Here is a 20067-nt window from a genome sequence, read left to right as displayed (position 1 = left end):
ACAAGTCATAGGACCCATTCACCCCAGAGCCAGTGCAGCCTATTTCTTTGAGATCTCAGTCCCATCCCTCTAATGGTATCAAAGAACCCTCCATTTACATTTAGTGCTTTCTTTGAAAGGAGCCATGATAGATTTTAATCCAAATTTACAAAAAGAAAAACTGGATTCCAAAGAACGATATAATTAGCATAAATACTGGGACTACACACTGCCACATAATAAAACAGAAAGCATCAAAATATATAATTGTGTATAGCACCTATACACTAGCATAGGTCAAACAGCTGAATGATTAAAGGAGTTTTGTTTTGTTTTGTTTTAATCAGTCAACTAGGAACTTCTTAATGCAGTCACTTTGGCATGATACAAACAAAATCTTTCAAACTACAACACATCTTAGAAACAGCAAATACTACTGCTGTTCACGTAGCAAGGAAGGTTACAAGTAAATCTCCCAATATCTCAGGTGTAAAGAAGTGTTCTAACAAGATCCATTTGTATTAAATCAAATCACCAGACTAAGGCATCTATTTTGCACCATTTACTCAGAGCAACAGACAAAAAGACAGGCCTTTGGGTTTATTTACATAAACATTCTTCCACAGGTAGTCACAGAGGAGGAAGGAGTACAATGTAATTTGATGGTGGATGAATTTGCACAAAAAGGAGACTAAAAAAGAAGGTTATTGTGACCCAACACTCACTCTTTACTTTTTAAAGTTGTGGGGAAAAGAAATGGCAAAGCTTTCTATTTCTGTAAGCTTTTGTTCTAAAGAATTGAATAAAAAATAGCAATACCTAATCATCTCTAAATTACTTCAACTAAAAACACCATTAAAGACCTTATAATCTTTTTTTTTTAATTCATTCTCATAATTTCTTCCTCGGCCCTGAAAACGATGGTTTAAAAATAGCTTGATTTGCATCTTATTCTTTTACTGCCTTTCTACAAATACATTTTGAAATGCTTGCTTATGGAAAAGCTGTTGCCTGCTCAGCTTTCATCATGTATGAGATCACACTATTTCGCTCACCTGGAACTGTCGTGTTCTCTGTTCCCAGCAACGTGAAAGACGGTCCGATAAGGAGCATCCTTGCTAAATGATATGTTTAAAGTATGTATAGCTACGTGTATTTTCAAATGCATAACCAATTTCTTAAAAGAGATGGTAACTCATGCCAGAAGCAAGGAAAAGATTGAAAGGCAGGCCTGGAAACAGAGCTGGCCCAGTAGCAGCTCCAAATATGTCAAAATGCTAGTGTTATTTAAGACACCGATACAATATCCCTGATGATGAAACAGGAAACGTTCCCTTGCGCCACCCGCAGGGTGTGCAACAGGAGGAGTGGCTCGCTTCTTCCGTGCCCCACTGCTAAAACCTCTAGGGGAGCATGCGGACGGCTGGGTTGTGGGGCTCCAACCCAAGAGCAGTGTCTAGGGGTGAATGTTTACAGCTGAAGCCCCAGTGGGCACACGTGTGTTACAGGGTGCTCTTTTAGTTTTGCCATCTGTAGGCGACTTGTGTTAGTCAGCTCAATTAGACCCCCTGGCTTATCTCAAGGACAGAGGACTTTCTGTATCCCAGGGTCCTTGCCTTGGTGTACCGGAAGAATCAGATCACACGTGGGCTTGGAGAATGAGTTCAAGGTTTTATTGAGAGGAAGTAGCTGTGAGCAGACAGGGGAGACAGAAGAGAGATGGAGTGGGAAGGTGTATTTTCCTGGAGTCAGGCCACCTAGCGGCCTGGCTCTCCTCCAACCACGCAGCCAAACTCCATGTCCTTCCGCCAGTCGATGGCCTGCCAGGGTCTGCCTGTCGGCGTGCTCTTGTTGACGTCCTCTGGACGTCCAGCCGCTTGTGTGAGTGCCCACTAGTGTTTCGGGGTTTTTATAGGCACAGGATGGGGGCGTGGTGGGCCAGGGTGGTCTTGGGAAATGCAACATTTGGGCGCAAAGGCAGGAGTGCCTGCCCTTACCTAGGTCTGTGGGCACAGGCACCGGGGTGAAGCCCTTGCCAGAGACCTGCCTTTCTCCTCCCAGCACTTCCCTGCCCCCCTTCCTTATCAATAACTTCTGCATTTGTAGCTGGGTAACCAGGGTATTCTTCATACAGCTGCAAGTGTCTGGCTAATATATTGATAGGGTTTGGATCTGTGTCCAGGCCCAAATCTCAGGTTGAATTGTAATCCCAGTGTTGGGGGTAGGGCCTGGTGAGAGGTGATTGGATCATGGAGGAGGATTTCTCATGAATGGTTTAGGACCATCCCTTTGGTGCTGACGGCAAGACAGTGAGTGAATTCTCAAGAGAGAGTTCTGGTTGTTTAAGAGTGTGTGGCACCTCGCTCCCTCTCTCTTTCTTGCTCCTGCTTCAGTCACATGAGGTGCCTGCTCCCATTTCACCTTCCACCATGAGTCAAAGTTCCCTGAAGCCTCCACAGAAGTAGACCCAATATGTTTCCTGTACAGCCTGCAGAACCGTGAGCCAATTAAAGCTCTTTTCTTATAAATTACACAGTCTCAGGTATTTCTTTATAGCAATGCCAGAACAGCCTAATACATACATTATGTCTTCAAGTGGGGGTGAAGACATGCTGAACATTTACTTCTTGAAATATCCACTGTATGATAGTCAGGGTGTTGTATGTTTAAAGCATGTATGTGTATAGCTTACATTATTAAAAATTATTGTTTTAGAATAGAAAAAGGAAGAGTGATAAAATATTAGGCTGAACCATATGAAATTGCTGATATTTTATAACTTTTAGGCAACAAAATTCTCAAATGAGAGCTTTGGGTCCAATAAGTTTGCTTTGCCCCAGGCAACTTGCCCCACTAGTGTAATTCGGGGTCAAGCCATGTGCAAGGCTATCAGACAGTTTGCACATCCAAGCATGACCACTCCATGCTCTATTATGCTAAGACAGTCTCTGTAACTTTTCTGCTTTGAGTTAAGTTACATAAGTCCTCTTTCTGTTACCCAACATTTGTGGGTGCCAGGTCCCTGAAAGGAAGCTATAGGAGCAGGTAAAAATTCTTTCCATATTTATTTGTGTGGAATTTTTACTTTTTGACTGTATACCAGATGTAAGGAAGTGTTCTTGCTCTAGGGCCATCTGTCATTGCAGAGGTAGGATAGATTCACATAATGATAGAGTAGAAAAAAATAAGTAAAGTGACCCAGGTTTAAATCCTGTCACCTGCTGTTATTGGTTGTGTTTCACTTCTTGACCTACAGAATCCTTGTCTATAAAACTGAACTGGGGACCATGCCTAGTCATGTAAGTTCATTGTAAAATTCAAACAAAACAAAGTCTGTTAAGGATTTTGAAATGCCAAGATGCAACCATGTGATCAGGGAAATTTACATAAAGAACAGAGTTGGGATCATGATATTAGAAGAACCAGAGAGCGATCGGACACAATGGTTCACACCTATAATCCCAGCACTTTGGGAGGCCAAGGCAGGTGGATTGCTTGAGTCCAGGAATTCAAGACCAGCCTGGGCAACAAAGCAAGACCTTATCTTTACAAAAAAAAATTAAAAAAAAAAAAACAGACAGAAAACTAGAGTGGGCCAAAGTTAAGGGCTCTAGAAGTTCAATTCCAAAAGGAATATTTATTCAGAACGCATCAAAGGGTCTACTGGAATTGGAAACACAGTCATCATTCTTAAGGATAAGAACAGCCAATTCCTTAGATGCAGGTCTTCTGAGTCAGTGGACTCCACACTCCTGGGCTTGCATCCAGATTATCATCGACTTCTGTACTGATGCTTGCAGGGGAGGCTCCGTGGACTCCCTGTATATCTGGACACACAGAAAAAAAGGACAGTCAAGTTTTTCATGTTGGACAGTAAGAATTTAATTTGTAATCTCTATTTGTCACATATGTCCATACTTTTCTTTGTGATAGTCTCATCTGAAGCTTCTGGAAAAAATAGGGGAAGATCTTATGGACTGTTTGGTTGGAAGGACATAGCTGCCCAAGGCTTCTTAAAAGTTGACCCTAAGGGGACTTGTGGTTATAAATAGAATGCCGTTAGTTGCAGGAGAATACAATCCTGTTAGACTAACTAAAAACGACAAATTAATTGCAAAAAAATCCGTATAAAGAGATCAGTGAATTATGGAAACAAAAAGAATTAAAAGAACAAAAATTCCAGAGAGCAGAGTGTTTTGCCAAGATTAGCTACCTTTCACAGGCTATTTTCTTTCTTGGGATGTTTGCTGATTTGAAACATAGATCAGATCTGGTTCATGCAGAAGCACTGTAGGAAGGAAAGAGAAGCCAGCAAAGCTTGTGGCATTCATAGAAGCAACCACAACAATTTGGAAACAAAAGTATCCCCAAATGCCTTGCCAATTTTCCTCATAGTACCCTTGCTAAATTGAGGCTGAGTAAAAGGTTAGCAGTTTCTGCAAAGTAAGTTAAAATCTTCAGAAGTCCCATAATAATTGGGAGGAAAAGTTCCACTGGAGGAAAGGAGTCTGCTCAGAAGGTGGCTGGTCTCCCCAAGATGCTCATCAAATTTGGATGGAGCATACAGCAGGATACTACACAGCCTGAAACTTCCACTTTCTTTCAGAGCTGTCAGTCAACAGTGTGGAAGAGACAGGCCTGAGGAATAAAAACATAGCTAGAAGTGGAGAGGATTTTACTAAAATGTCAACCCAGTCTTGACCTAGTTCAGCCTCTTGGATTGGGGTGATCACCTCCTCACCTTATCTGCCCCACAGAGAAAACACAGATTCCTATCTGGTCGAAGTAGCATCATACAGAGCTTTGACATGTGCTTTGTCCACAATATCTGGCATATGGTCACATATTACTAACATAAAAAGAGGCAAGAGATTGTGATCAATTACCAGGTGAAACATACAAACAACATAAGCAGATGCAAAGAAAGAAAATGATATTTTATTTAGCATCTTAAAATTACATTTTGATACAATGATCAATATAGTAAAGAGATTGAAAGACAATATGAATGAAAGTGATGAAAAGATGTGGGGTTCAATCATTGAATCAAAATCTGTAAAAAGTAATCGCTCTAAGACTGAAAAATACAATACTTGAAATGAAGACCTCATCAGATGAGTTGAACAGTATAGCTGAAGATTGGCTCAGTGATCCCAAAGACAGATCAACATGAAGTATTTGACTAGAGCACAGAGAACACAAAAGAATACACATATCAGTCACATGCAAATCATAGTGCAAACCCCTTTATTCCTATTATTGGAGTTACTAAAGAAAAAAGAAAGAATAGGGAGAGACAAATATGTAAAGAAAACATAGTCAAGAATTTCCCAAAACTCTTAAAGCTAGCAATCTTTACATTCAAGAATCTCAGCCAACTCAGGATAGCTAGGCATTTTACAACTAAACTGCTGAAGATGAAAGACTTGCTGTTTCTAATAGCCTAGATGATCAATGTGCCACAGTCCTTATTTTAAACCTAAATAAAATATTTCACAAATTATTTGAATATCGCTAGTTTAAAAAGGAAATTCATTTCAACAAAGTCAAAACAAGGAACAGATGAAAGATAAATTGCGTTTATCATTTGAAGGTTGTAGCTGCTTTTCAAAACAAATAGAAACCATTTGTTTCTAATTGTCTCATAACTGAGATAAATAAAACCAATTTTAAGGAGAAACTTTATGCCTGACAAGTATGAGTTAATTGGAACATTGAGAAAATAATTCAAAAGAAATGGAGCTTAGAACTTTACATCTTAACTCTTACTTTCTTTTGTTTTGTTTTGTTTTGTTTTGTTGTTTTTGAGACGAAGTTTCGCTCTTGTTGTCCAGGCTAGAGTACAATGGCACCATCTCGGCTCACTGAAACCTCTGCCTCCTGGGTTCAAGCTTCAGCCTCCTGAGTAGCTGGGATTACAGGCATGTGCCACCATGCCCAGACAATTTTTGCATTTTTACTAGAGACGGGGTTTCACCACGTTGGTCAGGCTGGTCTCGAACTCCTGACCTCAGGTGATCCACCCGCCTTGGCCTCCCAAAGTGCTGAGATTACAGGCGTGAGCCACCGCACCTGGCCTTAACTCTTACTTTGTATGTTGAAAGTAAGATATACACTGTACGACATACTTTGTATGTTGAAAGTAAGATATACACTTTGTATGCTGAAAGTAAGATATACACTTTGTATGTTGAAAGTAAGATATACACTGTAGAAAGCTTGATTGAGATTGCTCACATACCAGAATAATAGAGAATCAGGTATAATTGTGGGTAGAATCAGAAGTAAGAAAATAATATTTACTGAGCCCTTAATAGTACCAGGCATTAGACTACATTTCTTACAGAGAGCATTGCAGATATGAAATGAACTTCACATAGATCACACATGGATGTGGAAATGAACTCATTCATTAGCCTGAATGCCCGTAAGGTAAATAATTTTAGACAGTACAATATCTTCAGCTCCATCTCAGTTCTTTTTTCATTCCATTGAGAAATAAACATTCATTCTAGCTGCCAGCTTCTGGATTTGTCTGAAGTGTTGCAGATCCCAGTGGAATCAGCCTGAATTCCCATCGATTTCTTTCTTCAGGAACTGAGCTCGTGTTCCTCGTCTTCTTCCTCCTCTCAGACACTAGCAAGCCCTCTCGCTCTTCACTTGCACCATCCCCTCCCCACCCACAAGCCTGACTATGAAGTGGGATGTCACCCTACTTTTGCCTACCCTTCCAGCACATATATTCATTTCGTCTTAAACTGTTTCCGCTAATCACTTTGGGAAACAGAGATAATTAAAATCATAAGCATGAAGGGAAAAAAAATGAAATCATAAACATGAAGGGATTCAAAAACTCATCATTTGCTTGGAGCCGTGCTTCCTGGAGCACTCTTTATTCTACATCTCAAATTATAACTAAGCACAGTTGGGATTCTGCCCCTCTTCCCCCACCCGTCTCAGCTAATTTATTTCTGGGTCCTATTCATTGATTGAATTAAATCCTACTGATGTCATGAAAACATCCAATATTTCCCTGCTCCAAGTGCTCAACTCACAACCCTGAGGCCCACCAGAAGAGGTCTCTGCTGACTCTACCAGCTATTTCCTCCGTAAGGTGGGAATCTCCAAGGTAAACAATCCACCAGCACCTGGTACCTCTCCTTACCCTGCCTCCTTGGAAGAAAGGGAAAAGAGAATTTAGCAGAAAAAAATTCCTCAAATGTAACAAAGTGTCCTAGCCCCTTTGGACAGACCTATGTACCCATCTGTCATAAGTAAACCCATACAACAAGAATGTTGCCATGTCTTTAAAAATTCCTGAGGTCCAGCTCGGCGCAGTGGCTCAAGCCTATAATCCCAGCACTTTGGGAGGCTGAGGTGGGTGGATCACGAGGTCAGGAGATCGAGATCATCCTGGCCAACAAGGTGAAATCCCATCTCTACTAAAAATACAAAAATTAGCTGGATGTGGGGGAGCATGCCTGTAATCCCAGCTACTCAGGAGGCTGAGGCAGGAGAATCGCTTGTACCCGGGAGGCGCAGGTTGCAGTGAGCCGAGATCAGGCCGCTGAACTCCAGCCTGGCGACAGAACTACACTCCGTCTCAAAAATAAAAATAAAAATAAACAAAAATTCCTGAGTTCCTGGCTTTCAAACCCTCAATGTGTCTCCCCTATTCACTCAATTGAGTCATTATCTTTCCAAGCTAGACACATAGGAGCTATCTTTTCCTCCTTCCTTGTCCTTTCCATTTGATCTATGGTCATCACTTATTCCCCTATTTATTTTATTGCCACCCTTTATCCTCACTCTTTTTCTCTTGTATGTTGAATGTATCTGCTAGTTATATGTTAGTCACCCTTGAATTATCTTGAAAGAAACTGACAACAGCTGATGTTTCAAAGATTGACTTTCCATACCTGTTCTGTACTTTCGTTTTAGTGATTATTTATTCTATTGTTTTAGCTTAATACTGTTGTTTTCGTACCTTAAATAACCTTGTTTCCCACAAAGCAGAGGGTTTTTTTTTTCGCATTTCCTATTTAACACTTTATAAACACAATAACCTAGGAAACAGGGTTACTTTATATCTACCTTCCGCTCCTCCAGCTTTGATTCCTGGCACACAGCATGAAAAGCAAGCAGAGGAACACAGCAGTTAGCAACTTTCACCACTTTTCATCTGTTCTTCCCCATTATTGAATCCATCTAAGGAAGACATCACTGTGACTGCCGGGAGATGTCAGGCCTCAGAAAGGAAGTTGAAAATTATGTAAGAAATGAGCCCAGTGACCTCCATTTCCTTGCCTCCTTGGTAAATAATTTGTGGTTTTCCGAAACTGGAGGCATATTTTAGAGTTCAAGCAAGGTTGGCAGTAAATTGTCCCAAGGATCATAAAAATGTGCACACAGGGTTTTGCAGACACCAAATCAAATAACTAAAGTGAAGTGAAACCAAAACAGAGCAGATGCGTGTATGCACAGGCATATCCCAGTCCCAGAACTGCAGACAGAGTTGTCTATCTTTTACTGTGTAACATAAATTCTAGAATATTAAACAGTTCAGTGGTAGGGAGGTTCAAGTCACTCTTCCTTTAACCTCCAAAATATTTCTAACATCCAGTTTTGACTGTTTTTGTAAAAGAGGTAGCTCATGGGTTACAACTTCAAACTTCGGAACAATTCAGGGCTTAGCAAAGCCGTTGTCCACTGTTCTCATCTTCCGCATGTACTAAGAGAGGTTGGGAAGGGAAGTCAGAGCTGTTAGTAAAGAAACTATGAGGACAGAGGTGGGGCAAGCAAAGACACATGCTCTGGTGTTGGAAAAAAAGAAAAACAAACTTGAGGATCCTAGCAGGCTACAGATCATAGGGATTAAGAAGAAACTGGCTCAAACTTAAATACTAAGTGTTCACTTCTATTTCCCTTCTGAATAAAACATTAAGTGATTGTGCCAATACCCTCCAGCAGTTAGCAGAACAGTCCCAACTAGAATACAGAACTTGAGACGGTAAGTTCACGGCTCAGTGGACATATACCCAGATCGCAAACCCTTACAAATAGGACTTTCTACATCCTCCCAATCCCTCCTATGTTTTTCTCAAGGCACCTACCAGAAAGATCCTCTTCAAGAGAAACCAGGTCATAAGGCTTGTTCACTTCTCAGCTGCAACCATGCAATGGATCTTGAAATCACACAGAGGGAGAACCAGAGCCTCACAATGGCCTCCAGGGTGTCCACCATCTGCTGAGCTTACACCTCCACACGTTCTGCCACCCTCACCTCTCAGGCCCCTCCAGCTGAACCCCTTTTTCACTCTGTCCCAACCAGATGGGGCTCATCGCCACCTCTGTGTCTTTGCACTTTCTACTCCTCCCCCAGAGATCTTCTCACCCTGTTCTCTCTTCTCCCGTAAGTCTCTGCTCAGACATTACCTTTTCAGGGAGGCCTCTCTGACCATATCATCTAAATGTGTAAATGACAACTCTTGAACACTCTTGTCCCCCACCTGGCTCTTCTTTTGCATACGGTACTTACCCCCTTCTTTTTTTTTTTCTTTGAGATGGAGTCTTGTTCTGTCACCCAGCCTGGAATGCAGTGGAGCGATCTCACCTCCCTGCAGCTTTCACCTCCTGATTTCAAGCGATTCTCATGCCTCAGCCTCCCAAGCAGCTGAGATTACAGGCATGTACCACCACAACTGGCTAATTTTTGTATTTTTAGTAGAGACGAGGTTTCACCATGTTGGCCAGGCTGGCCTTGAACTCCTGACCTCAAGTAATCCCTCCACTTCAGCTTCCCAAAGTGTTGGAATTACAGGCATGAGCCTCTATGCCCAGCCCTCACCTTCTTATATTCTGTATATTTGTTTTCTCCCTCACCAGAGTGTGAGCTCTGTGAAGCCAAGAGCTTTCCTCCCTTTTCTTCACTGCTGAATCCCAGCATAAAAAATTATGTCTTGTACACAGTAGGATTCAACAAGGAGATCTATGTGTTATTTATATGTTTTTATAGATCTCATTTACATATATGTTGTTTACATATATATCTTACTTACATATATCTCATATAGGTATATACACAAATGGTCCCTAACTTATGATGGTTTCAACTTTACAATGGTGTGAAAGTGAAACACATTCAGTAGAACCTGTACTTCAAGTAGCCATACAACCATTCTGTTTTTCATGTTCAGTACAGAATTCAATAAACTACATGAAATATTCAACACTTTATAATGAAATAGACTGTGATAGATGATTTTCTCCAACTGTAAACTGATGTAAGTATTCCACATTTACATGTTAAGTGTCTAAGCACATTTACAGTGGACTAGGCTAAGCTATGGTTTTTGAAAGGTTAGGTGCATTCAATGCATTTTTGACTTGGAATATTTTCAGCTTACCATGGGTTTATCAGAACATAACACATCATAAGTTGAGGAGCATCTTTCTCTCTATCTTTCTGTCTCTCTCTCTATATATATACATATATATACACATACACACATATACATATATATATACACACATATATATGCTCTGTATATATATATAGAGAGAGAAAGAGACAACTCTGTTCTCTGAGTGTGTGTGTGTGTGTGTGTGTATGCACAGGCACAGAAGAGACAGAAAGAGAAATCAAATCATCCATGGCTAAATTTGAGAATAGATTTGTGTAATGATCTTTATTTTCCCAATCAAAAAGTTAATGAAGAAATGGAACTGACAAAAACAAGTACCAAGCAATATTATACTTCATTAAGGTTTTTCTCTTTTGATTTAATGACTAGACTTATTATAACTTCTTACGAAATAAATTATTGAGCAGAACACAGCTTTGTTGGGGACCAGGAATTTTCAGACACTCGGAACTCTATCCTAGTCTATCCTCTGGGTCTAATGGAAAGTTACTTGCTCAATGTTTATGTGAGCCAGGAACCAGCAGAAGTGGGTGGATAACTTCAGTCAAAACACAGGGAAATTTTAGAGGATGATGGCTGTCGGAAGTCCAGTTGCATATCTGGAAGCCATCTCTTCCTTGATTCATGACTTTAAGGACAAGTGGACATTTTTGAAAAGGTACATGGTGGTTTCTTTATACTTTGGCACAGAGTCACCGTGGACTCAGGGTGTCCCAGACACAGGGAGCAAAGTGGGTGGCAGAGGAATCTAAGGGTGGTTAGTGATGACTGTTTGATCCAGAAGACACTTTTTAGACGTCTAAAAGGTTGGCATTTTATGGCCTATTTAGTCATTTAAATCCTTATGGGCCTTTGACCAGCAGAAGTGGGTGAATAACTACAGAGCAGTTCAACCTGAACTTCCAATTACAAAAAAGAAAAAGTGAGGGAGCAGGGGTTTGCTGGTGAATGACAGTCTCCTCCCTGAAAAATAAAACAAAATTAAAGTTAAAATAAAACAAAATTAAAGACTACTGAAAACTAATCTAATAATATTGGCATTTCTTCCCCAAAAATATCAGCTTTAAAGAACTGAATAGAGAGTGGTGGAGAGACTGAGCTTTCCTTTGTTATCGTTCTGTTTTGATCATTTCACTGCTCCTACTTTATTTTAATAATGCGGCCAAAGACTGATTCAACCTCTCTCTCCCACTTTAATAAAAGTTCATTAGTGGATTAGGAGAGATTTGAAACCGAGCCCAGTGGAGTCAGCAGAGACAAGTTCCAAACGGCCATTCAGCACATTTTGAAAAGCGCCAAGCTAGCAACTTGGAAAACAGCCACCAATAAAATGTGGGTGTACTTGGGTACATGGAGCCCCAGTGGACAGACAAAGCACCCCTACTTCCAGGAGGAGTAACATGGCTCACCGAAAATGTTCAAGGCAAAGATTGTTGTGTCTACTTTGAGCCAACCCCAACAAAATAAATATAGCCCAACCACATGGAAAATCAGGGAGAAACTGATGACCACATATATTATTATAATCAAAATAAGTGAATAAGTGCAGCCACTTGTGCTACTCTGGGATCTCAGCATCCTCTTCGAAATCTACAAGCCCTTCTCTATAGAAGCAGGTCCCACAATCCTACCTGGCCTACGGAGAGGGTCAATCACAGGTGTTTGCAAGCATGTAGGTGGTTTACACATCAATGCTTCACTTCCTTCTAAGCCTTCTCCAAGGGTGAAACTAAGGAGGGAGCTGTTGACTTCATCCTTTTTCCCCTGTTTCCACGGGTCTTATCAAAATTATTTCTGATGATATTTTCAATATGTACATAAAAATTCCACTTCTATTAGTATTACCAATAATGATAACAAGCTAACAATTGAGCACTTGTGAATTTTTCTAAGAACATTACAGCCGTTGGCTCATTTAATATTCAGAACCCTGTAACACACAATAACCCACACTCTTGATTGTCTGACTTAAGCCCTATCTATAATCTCCTTTCTCTCCCAAATTCAAGCAAAGGTGGTCAGGAGATACAATCAGGCCCATAAGTGAGTTTCTGCTTATTGGAAATTTGAGAAAAGCTTTGATTTTCTGATAAAAAGGCAGACAGCAAAAATTCTCCTATGCCTCTTTTCCCTTCTTTTTGTATGAAAAGTAGAATCGCACACAAAGTATGGCAGAGACAAAAAACCTCATTTCTCTCACACTATTGATCAGCAGCACCTGCTCTTTGGGTTTCTCTTTGTTTAAGCTACTGTAAGTCATACTTTCTGGTACCTTCAGGTGAAGATATTCCTTTCAGGTGCCATTTATAGATGAGGAAGCTGAGACATGATAAAATGAAGCCATCTGTCCAAGATCACCCAGGTGGGAAATGCAAAAGCTTAGCTTAAACTCAAAATCTTTTTTTCCCAGAGCCCACATTACTAACCACTATGGCATGCTGTGATGCCCCTGGCAACCATTAGATTAGAAATATGGACATTCTAGGCTGGCCCAGTGGCTCACACCTATAATTCCAGCACTTTGGGAGGCCCAGGTGGGCAGATCACTTGAGCTCACAAGTTCGAGACCAGCCTGGACAACATGGTGAGACCCCATCTCTACTAAAAATGCACACAAAAAGAACCCAGGCATGACGGTGCGTGCCTGTAGTCCCAGCTACTCAGGAGGCTGAGGCAGGAGAATTGCTTGAGCCAGGGAGGCAGAGGTTGCGGAGAGCTGAGACTGCACCACAGTACTCCAGCCTGGGCAATAGAGCCAGAAAGGAAAGAAAGAAAAAGAAAGGGAAGGGAAAGGAAGGGAGGAAGAAGGAAAGGGAAGGGAAGAGGAGGGGAGGGGAGGGGAGGAGAGGGGGAAGGGGGAAGGGAAGGGAAGCCGCACGCCACCACACCTGACTAATTTCGTATTTTTAGTAGAGATGAAGTTTCACCATGTTAGTCAGGCTGGTCTCAAACCCCTGACCTCAGATGATCCGCCCAGCTCGGCCTCCCAAAGTGCTGAGATTACATGTGTGAGCCACTGTGCCCAGCCTATTGTGATTCTTTTACTCAAGTTCTCTATACAACTTTCCTATTAGCTACAGAAACACAAAGTCAAGTTCTGGATCCTCTTGCCTCTGTTTGCAACTCTGTTGCCATCTCGCCCATCCTGGATCTAGCCAATACTTCCCTTTAATTCTTTAATTTTAAATTATTTTAATCTGTGGAATATGCCAGTACGCCAGAAGTTTCCTAACTGTATTCATTTATATGATGCCAAGGGAAAATGGAAAGAGGAAGAAAGGAAAGGGGGTGGGGGATGGGAAGGGGAAGATGGGGGAAGGGAAGGAAAGAAAACATTGCTATAACTAATTTTACCAGAAGTGATACATTGTGTTGGGATAACCTTTTTAACTTTCTATTTGGAAATAATTTTTAACATTACAAAAAGTTGCAAAAATAAAAATAGTACAAAGATCATCCATCCATTTAGCCTTTACCCAGATTTTGCTGCTGTTAATAGTTTACTCCCATTTGCTCTGTCATTTGCAATAGATGATAGATGGTCAATAGATCAATAGATTGGTAGGTTGACAGACGATTGATAGACAGATAAATAGATACTTTTTTTCTGAACATTGTTTTTTACCCCTAAATACTTCAGTGTATCCAATGGCATATTCTTTTCTACAACCACCATACGCTTATCAACTTCATATATTTGCATTGATACAATAATTTTTTCTAATTTAACAATCATATTCTAGTTTTGTCCATTGACCAAATAATGTCCTTTCTTACATTTTCTCCCTCCAGTGCAGAATTGGTAGAGCTTCATTATAAAAGTGTTTGTTGCTGCTGTTGCTGCTGCTGTGACTGTTTATATATTAGTTAAATTATTTGATGGAAAACTTTTAGCCCTTGAATAGGGGCCAACCCGTGGACAGCCCTTATCAGGACTCAGGCTTCCAAGAGCGGTTCACACTTGACATCATCTCTTCCATGCCTACCCTCTGTTTTATCCTTTCCACTCCTTTTTGTTGCAGAAAGAAACAAACGGCAGGGCTCACTTCAGACCCAGGTGAGCTGGGCTCCTCCCTCAGTCCTCATGATTCAGGGGCCCATGAAAAGGTCTTTCATGATAGTTTCTGAGACCCCCCACCCCCAACCCTCTGGTTCCTGGGCCTGGCTGGAGCTGGTAGTGTGGTCTGGGCAGGTTTCCTGAGCCCAAATGGGGATTTGCTTGTACCCAGTCCCCCTTTCTCCCCTTTAGAGTTCTTTCCAACCCACTTTCTTATGCACGGGTTGGGCTTGACGTTCCAAAGAACTCCAGATCTCGTGCCTGCAAGGTCATCCTGGGGCCCTGGGGCTGACCTCCAGTTCCAGAAAAGCAGCCTAGTGAGTGGATTGATTCTGCTGACTGGCACAGGATTGCTGTCATGGGATGGTGTGCGATTGGGCTGCCAGAATGGTGCTGACATCCTGATTTTGAATGATTCTCACTCACTTGGTCACAGGATGAGTTCAGGACTCTGGGCTCCCAACAGCCATCAACCAGCTCTTGGGTTCAAGCTGCATGTGAGGTTCCCTGCCTCCTCAGTTATCCCTCTTGCTGCTACTATGGTGCTGTCTTTGCTCTGCAGCACCTGCGGTGGCAGGCAAGGTTTATGCTGTGGACCCCCTGCTGCTGAAACGCAGGGCCATCCCCCATCCCTCTGCAGGCTGCACCACAGTGCTCGAAGGTGGCTTCACCCACCTCCTCCAAGGGCTTTCCAGATTGTTGTTCTGCGACACCAGCAGGCTCTTCCAATCCATGTTCATTCTTTCCTCCAGCTGATGTGATGACTGTGCCCTCCCAGGTTAAGCTAAGCCAGATAAGGGTCAGGGATTCCTTGCATAAATGGGATCACTCTTCTTGCTCCACCACTGGAAACAGTGTGAGGAAACCAGGGGTGCAGTCAACATGAAAAGAGATCACATTTTAGGAGTGCTGTGATTACAGCCTCAAGGGTTCAAGAGAAGACATGGTTGGAAAATGTGTTATTCTATATTTATACCACAAAGTTCCAAAGGGTAAATTTACCTGACCATAAAATAAATGACTGTGCACATTTTCCTGCATACTCTGTGCATTTGTGGTCGCCTTCAAAGAAGCACCGGCACGACCTCTGAAAAAGCCATCAGAAGCCAGTATTCACAGGCAGCAGGATGGATGGTACAGAATCATGAATAATGATGTAGCCAGCATGAAACAAATAGCACTGGGGACTTTAGAGGCAAGAAGAGTCAGAATGTCTCAACACAGACAGGTTCTGACAAGCTATAGGTCTTGAATAATAACAAGATTGCTACCCTTTTCTCACAGTGGGAGATATGAATTACTCAGGAACAACACATTTGACAATAACTAATTTGAAGAGATGATTCCTGGATCCAGAAGGAAAGAGGTGGTGTCAGGATGCTGCAAAGAATTATCAAGTAGTCTGGACAATAAACAGAAACATCAGTACCTCTTTACCCATCATTCTAAATCTTCAGTAGTCAATCACTAAACCTTGTATATGTTTAAAATTTTGCAAAGCATTTTTCAAAGGAATTGCTTGTATAAATGGGAGACCCACAAAAAAAAATACTTGCCCAGAGTCCCACATATCCTATTGTGGGCCCTAAAGAGGTAGGGTAGACATGTTCTCAATGTCCTAACTCTAAGAAGGGCATCACAAAGCGTGAAGCTACTCCAAAGACAACTCTGAGTTTTTCTTACATCTTGATCAATTCCCATTGACTTTTAAGCATTGTAGAAAGTAGAAAAATTACAACCAGAAAATGTTTCTGGAACACAGGCAGATACCCACTGAAACTTGAGACCAGAGTAAGAGAGACTGACTTCAGCTCAAAACAGTGAAGTCTCCAAGGCCTCATGCACACCCTTTGAACAAAGAAGAAAATATGGCTGTGCAATTGCACAACTTGAGGAATAGCACATGGGGGATAGGCTGCCAGTCTAGCTAGAGAAGGAAATATACAATCCCATTACTGCAAGCTAAGAAGAAGGACAATTCATCAAGACAAGAAGGTTCTGTGGCAGTGTCTAAGGAGTCACTGTAATTTATTCAATAGTAAAACAAAACTCGGAAGAGGCTGATCTGTATTCACAACTAGGTGAGCCCTAGTCACCTGTTCCTTGGAAACTGCTTCATTTTCTTTCTGCTTCTTTTGTGCCACACCCACGTTTTCTTCCCCTTCCTCGCCGGGTCTCCTGTTCTGCAGGATTAGAGCTCAGCCCAAAGCGGTATGTTCTGTTCCTCCCTGGCAGCAACACTTCCACATTCGGAAGTGCCAACCTATGTGCAATTCTTCTCATGTCAGTTTCATTGTTCTTTCCCTCCTTCGCTTTGTGATAATTATGCCTATTGGTATCTCCATTTATTTTTCCAAAGAGCACTAAGAAATGTATAACCCCAGAGCAACAGAAGCACAACCCACCACTACTTCCTTTTTTTGGAGTCTTTGGCTTGGATCAAGTTACCATTTGCTGTATTCATATGCAGGCAGGAAGAATTACAGAAATAAATAAGTTAACCCTCACTTCAACAATGACTGGAAACCATGATTAATTCAAACAAAAGATATGTGCAGTGACTTTAACATTTAGAAGGGCCAAATTATGCTATCCTTCCTTTATTGAGTAAAGCATACTCTGCTAAGGAGAGCCTAATTTCTGTATTTCTGTCACTTAATAGGTAGTAGAGGATGTCTACAGCTTTTTTTGGAAAACCTCAGATATGACAGGGAAAAAGAACAAAAAATTGAAGAAAACAAATAGTACAGTAAAACTGTGAGAGGGAAAGGAGGAAACAGAAAAAAATGAAAGAAAGAGGTATGTCTGATAGGATGGAGAAGGAGTCAGTTCCATGTAGATAGAGAGACTCTTGGGATATGGTTATTGGCCAGATGCTATATATGTTGTATATGAAACTGGGAAAACAATAGCAGAGGTTGTTTTGAAAATGAATTGGCTAATGGGAATTTGCTGCATGCCTATCTTACGCTATGTATAAGGAACATTTCAAGCCCAGTTGTTACACATCAGTACTTTCTCTTATTGTTACATGTCAGTGTCCCTCTTTACGTCACAGTGAGGGCTGGGGTGCAGGAAAAGTGAAGCCTGGGTTCACCTAGCACAATACCCTTTTTTCTCAGCAATTCTATTAACATAACAACTGTGACAAATGTCATAATACAAATGCCAACAGACAGCTGGACACGGGGGCTCCTGTAATCCCAGCACTTTGGGAGGCCAAGATGGGAGGATTCTTTGAGCTCAGGAGCTCAAGAGCAGCCTGGGTGACATAGTAAGACCTCATCTCTACTAAAAATAGGAAAATAAAAATTAGCCAAGCATGGTGGTGCATGCCTGTAATCCCAGCTACTCAGGAGGCTAAAGTGGGAAGATCACTTCAGCCCAGTAGTTCAAGGCTGCAGTGAGCTCACACAACTGCACTCCAGCCTGGGTGACAAAGCAAGGTCACCAAGGTGCTGTCAAAAAAAAAAAAAAAAGCCAACAAAAGAATTTGAACACATTGTTTTTATTCTGGCTTTACAAGGAATTTCAGTATATGAAGAGATTTCCTTGCTTAAATTATTTTGCTAAAATATTTAACTAATAGCTGGCATTAATGAGTGGGTGTGATGTTCTAGGTATACTTTCAGGTACCTTAAATGTAATAATTTATGGAAAGCTCACAATAGCTCTACCCTCATTTTGCAGATGAGGAGATTGAGGCTCAGAGGGACTAAGCAACCTTCCCAAAGTTTCCCATCTGGTAAGTGATGAAACTGGGTTACAACCACAAAGCAGCTTATTCGAAGCTACTTTTGAACTCTCGGATATTCCAACACATTAAATCAATTAGCATCAACTAGCATTTTTAATGACTTTTTGATTTGGTTCTACTTGCTACATCTGCAGTCATCGTCATTCATCCACAACATAAATATGCTTTCTCACTCTCCTGATTATTAAAGTGCTCTGTTCTCCTGAACTTGACAAAACCTGAATATTCATTCAGGAAGCAAATAACTGATGAAATCTATTAAACCATCCAGAGACTCTTCCATGCCATAGATCTGAAACTGTCATGGGTAGTTTAGTAATTTTTGAGAATCCACAATGCCCTTAGAACTGCACAGAAGATGAAAGAATATTATCTCTACCTCACCCTCTGAAAAAAGCCAGAGAAAAACCAGCAGAACTTCTTGTTCCTGTATCTGGTGGCACATCATATGCTTTTAGATATGATCATCGAGACAAGCAGAGTTTCAATTTTCTTTTTAAGCTCCACCCTACAACCAGCAGAAGAGAAATTTTTCTAAATCACGCAGACCCATGTTACTTTTACAGTGGAGCTGGTGAGGGAGTAGGGTGCTGTTTTTAATTCTGGAAAGCAACACACACAATGGAAATCTGATCCTACAAAACCATACCTCTGGGATAGCATCACCTTTCAGTCTCATAACATTTAATTGCCTACATAATTCACACTTTTAGAATATAATTATGGGTTAATATCACATTTGCACACAAACTTCACACAGGCACAATAAATCAATTACAGCAATCTGAAAAATCAAAGACATGTCTCTGAGGTATCTACTTATCCATAAACCTGTTTAGAAAAATTTCCCCTCCCTTTTTAGTTTGTCTCCAGGGCTAATACCTAAATCCAGAAGGCTGAACCATCCCATCATTTCCACATCTCTTTTACTCAAGGAGAGCTTTAAACTCCGTTTTAGGACTTTTTCTCAAACAGGTTCTCTTAATGGTAATATTCAAATAAAGGTAGGAATATTTCAATATTAATAACTAGTCTTTAGTGGGCTTTATCATCTGCAATTTACTACCTCATATATTTTTCTTGTAACACACCAAGCAACCCTGTGAAATGTCATGTGAGTGACATGCAATTATCAGCATTTTACACATAAAAAATGTGACCTGAGAGAGGCGATGTAATATTATTACTGGTTACATGGCTGGGAGATATTACAGTCAAGATTCATACCTAGGTTTTCCGAGGCTGAAATGTTCAGCAAAAATCCACTTTAATATGAATCAGGCCATATGTACATACATTTTATTAAACAAAAATCTAGAAAATATCCTAAGAGTAGATGTAAGCATTCCCTGAGGTATTTTCTATGAATTCAAGCATACTACAGCTACCACCACATAAAAGACAGACGTGAAACCAGACTCGAAATGAAAACCAACAGAACTATTTTTATTACCCACGCTTTGTATAAAAAGCAAGAGGAGAAAAAAGCCTGAAGATCAAATGACAAAGAACTTTCTAAATCTGTCACTTAGTAACATATTGCTAAATTCTTGTTTTCTTTGTCCCCATATGTTAAAAGTCTGCCTTCTACAGAAGATTTTATATTCTTTCTCTCTCTCTCAATACTCTACCTTCTCGAGTGCAATGGGAGAATGACAGGGTGACTGATTAATACATGCATAATATCAAAAATGTGTAAGACATGTGTAAAGAGAATTTTTTTTTTTGTCTTTGACATTGCCTGTGTTCCTCCCATTTTTACTAATTTTTCAGGTATGGGTATTGTATAATGAAGATCCAGGATACTGCAAAGCCAATTAAACACAAAGGACATAACTTTCACCTCAGGA

The 20067-nt window shown here is 40.9% G+C and overlaps 2 long non-coding RNA genes across 2 annotated transcripts in view; both read right to left on the bottom strand.

Annotated features, from left to right (window-relative positions):
* The window catches only part of LOC117975974 (uncharacterized), a 44141-nt gene that overhangs the window by 2876 nt on the left and 21198 nt on the right, over positions 1-20067 (bottom strand). Inside the window, exon 2 of the long non-coding RNA XR_004666441.3 lies at positions 1035-3806. This is a non-coding gene — a long non-coding RNA (uncharacterized LOC117975974). The remainder of the gene's footprint in view (positions 1-1034; positions 3807-20067) is intronic.
* LOC134729132 (uncharacterized) overlaps positions 3815-20067 on the bottom strand; it is a 37210-nt gene continuing 20957 nt past the window's right edge. The window contains exons 2-3 of the long non-coding RNA XR_010110053.1: positions 4193-4267; positions 3815-4014 (exon numbers count right to left, since the gene is read on the bottom strand). This is a non-coding gene — a long non-coding RNA (uncharacterized LOC134729132). The remainder of the gene's footprint in view (positions 4015-4192; positions 4268-20067) is intronic.

The sequence above is a fragment of the Pan paniscus genome, chromosome 16, assembly GCF_029289425.2.
Source record: "Pan paniscus chromosome 16, NHGRI_mPanPan1-v2.0_pri, whole genome shotgun sequence".
In the NCBI taxonomy this organism is placed as follows: domain Eukaryota; kingdom Metazoa; phylum Chordata; class Mammalia; order Primates; family Hominidae; genus Pan; species Pan paniscus.
The sequence above is the reverse complement of the archived record's forward strand: the minus strand, read 5'-3'. Positions and strand labels throughout refer to the sequence as shown.